Source organism: Arvicanthis niloticus, unplaced genomic scaffold (genome assembly GCF_011762505.2).
Source record: "Arvicanthis niloticus isolate mArvNil1 unplaced genomic scaffold, mArvNil1.pat.X pat_scaffold_596_arrow_ctg1, whole genome shotgun sequence".
NCBI classification, from domain to species: domain Eukaryota; kingdom Metazoa; phylum Chordata; class Mammalia; order Rodentia; family Muridae; genus Arvicanthis; species Arvicanthis niloticus.
In genome coordinates, this window is record NW_023046217.1 from 50800 (window position 1) to 54287 (window position 3488).

The 3488-nt window shown below is 39.9% G+C and overlaps 1 pseudogene; it reads right to left on the reverse strand.

Moving 5' to 3' along the window:
- Nucleotides 1–258: 258 nt before the first annotated feature.
- On the reverse strand, nt 259–1181 carry LOC117702232 (DNA repair nuclease/redox regulator APEX1 pseudogene; annotated as a pseudogene).
- Between the last annotated feature and the right edge of the window lie 2307 nt (nt 1182–3488).

The following is a 3488-nucleotide window of genomic DNA, read 5'->3' on the forward strand; positions in this document are numbered from 1 at the left end:
GATTTAAATAGAGAATTGTTTTTGAAGTTGAAAGTAGGTTTTTTTTTTTTTTCTTCACTTGGATTATTTAAAGAAAACCAGAAGTTTGGTTTAATGTTTAAAATAGAGGCTAGCACATATGAAACAAAAAACCTGAAGAAGATGTTACACACTGGACTTATCTGGGGAGAGGAGGTTATTTCCCAAGCATGAAGCTACTTCAGGAAAGTGTCACAGAGCTCGGTAAAGGGTGATGGGATAGCTTTGGAAAGTATGTTTTCACACAATGAAGGTAAAAAAGTGGGAAAGCAAGAAGTAATCAGGGCGCCAACCAACATTCTTAGAGCGGGCGTTCATCATATAAGTCCAGAAAGTATAAGCGTAGGCGGTGTTGGTATAGGGATGTCGGAAGCTGTCGGCCAGTGGTATAGCCTGTAGCAATTCCCCGAAGCCTTGGCACTTCTGGGGGGTAAAGTCAGCATTCTGTTTGTTGCCTTTTGGGTTACAAAGGTCAGTTTCTTCATGAGCCACATTGAGATTACCACACAGCGCAAGAGGCTTTTGTGAAGCCAAATCCTTTAGAAACTCTCTAAAGGCGCAAGAGGCTTTTGGGAAGCCAAATCCTTTAGAAACTCTCTAAAGGCTTCATCCCAACGTTGCTAGTATTCCAGCCTGATCAGACTCTTGTCTGCACTGGGAACATAAGCTGTTACCAGGACAAAGAAGTCAAATTCAGTTACAATCTCCGTGCCTTCTTCTTCTTCACCAACGCCATAAGAGACTTTGAGTGGGCACTAGCGGGAAAGTGGAGTGGCCACACCACTATATTCTTCTTTGTTTGATAAATCTGACCAGCACTGATATGTGAGTCCAGGCAGCTCTTGAAGTTCAGCCAAGAGTTTGCTCTCTGGGCATTTGATCTCTTGGACTCGAATGGTGTCTGGCACTTCTTCCTTTACCCAATCAAAGCCTGTCTTTTTAATCGAGGCTCAAAGTCCATCCACATTCCAGGAGCATATCTTGAGTGTGGCAGCTTTGCCACTGGGTGAGGTTTTCTGATCTGGAGGGTCCTCGTACAGGACAGAACCACTCCTGCAGCCTCCTCATTTTTCTTTGCTGAGTCCTTACTCTTTTTGGTCTCTGGCTCCGACTTGGGTTCTTTTCTGTCTTCAGCAGCGTGCTGTCTTTCCCCATTTTGGCATCCAAGGTAGTGTTTACTGCATTAAGCCGCTCACAGCACAAAGAATGGAGGCTCTAAATAGAGAATTTTCAATAGAGAAAATGCCTGAGAAACACTTAAGAAAAGTTCAACATTCTTAGCAATCAAAGGAAATGTAAATCAAAACAACTTTGAAATTCCATTTTACTCCTGTCAGAATGGCTAAGATAATTAACACAAGTGACCTTTCATAGTGGCAAGAATGTAGAATAAGGTAAGTACTCATCCATTACTGTTGGGAGTGCAAACTTATATAGTCACCATGGATATCAGTATCTCAATTCCTCAGAAATTGGGTATCTATCTATACCACTCTTGTGCATATACCCAAAGAACACTTAATCCTACCATAAGTACACTTGTTCAACCATTCTCATTGTTGCTTTATTCATAATAGCAAGAAACTATAAACAACTTAGGTGTCCTTCAGCAGAAGAATGGATAAAGAAAATGGTACATTTACACAGTGAGGTTTTACTCAGTTGTTAAAAACAATAACATCATGAAATTTGCAGACAGAAGGATGAAACTTGGAAAAAAAATTACTGTGAATGCTGTATGCCAGAGCCCAAAAGATAAAGATGGTATGTATTCACTTATATATTGGTATTAGTTACTAAATAAATGATAATAAATCTATAATTTGTAAACCCATAGAGGTTACATATAGAGAAAATGACTCCAAAAGCAATCTACAGATTCAATGCAATCCCCATCAAAATTCCAAGTTAATTCTTCACAGAGATAGAAAGAGCAATTTGCAAATTCATTTGGAATAACAAAAAACCCAGGATAGCGAGAACTATTCTCAACAATAAGAGAACTTCTGGGGGAATCACCATCCCTGACCTCAAACTGTACTACAGAGCAATAGTGATAAAAACTGCATGGTATTGGTACAGAGACAGGCAGGAAGATCAGTGGAATAGGATTGAAGATCCAGAAATGAACCCACACACCTATGGTCACTTGATCTTTGACAAAGGAGCTAAAACCATCCAGTGGAAAAAGGACAGCATTTTCATTTTCAACAAATGGTGCTGGCTCAACTGGAGGTCAGGTTGTAGAAGAATGCAAATTAATCCACTCTTATCCCCTTGTACAAAGCTCAAGTCCAAGTGGATAAAGAAAGGATCTTCACATAAATCCAGATACACTGAAACTAATAGAAGATAAGGTGGGGAAGACCCTTGAATACCTAGGCACAGGGGAACAGTTCCTGAACAGAACACCAATGGCTTATGCTCTAAGATCAAGAATTGACAAATGGGACCTCTTCAAATTGCAAAACTTCTGTAAGGCAAAGGACACTGTCAATAAGACAAAACGGCAACCAACAGATTGGGAAAAGATCTTTACCAATCCTAGATCCAATAGAGGACTAATATTGAATGTATACAAAGAACTCAAGAAATTAGACTCCAGACAACAAAATAACCCCATTAAAAATGGGGTACAGAGCTAAACAAAGAATTCTCAACTGAGGAAACTCAAATGGCTGAGAAGCACCTTAAGAAATGTTCAACATCCTTAGTCATCAGGGAAATGCAAATCAAAACAACCCTGAGATACCACCTCACACCAGTCAGAATGGCTAAGATAAAAAACTCAGGTGATAGCAGATGCTGGTGAGGATGCAGAGAAAGAGGAACACTCCTCCATTGTTGGTAGGATTGCAAGCTGGTACCACTCTGGAAATCAGTCTGGAAGTTCCTCAGAAAATTGGACATAGCACTACCTGAGGACCCAGCTATACCACTCCTGGGCATATACCTGGAAGATGCTCCAACATATAATAAGGACATATGCTCCACTATGTTTATAGCAGCCTTATTTATAATAGCCAGAAGCTGGAAAAAAACCAGATGTCCTTCAACAAAGGAATGGATACAAAAAATGTGGTACATTTACACAATGGAGTATTACTCAGCTATTAAAAATAATGAATTCGAGAAATTCTTAGGTAAATGGATGGAACTAGAAAATATCCTGAGTGAGGTAACCCAATCACAAAAGAACACACATGATATTTACTCATTGATAAGCAGATATTAGCCCCAAAGTTTTAAATAGCCAAGATTCAACTAACAGACCACATGAAGCTCATGAAGAAGGAAGAACAAGTGTGAATGCCTAGGTCCTACTTAGAAGGAGTAACAAAATACCCAAGGGAGCAAATATGGAGACAAAGTGTGGGACAGAAACTGAAGGAGGGGCCATCTGGAGACCATTCTATCTGGGTATCTGTCCCATGTGCAGTCACTAAAGATAGATGCGGATATGGATGTCA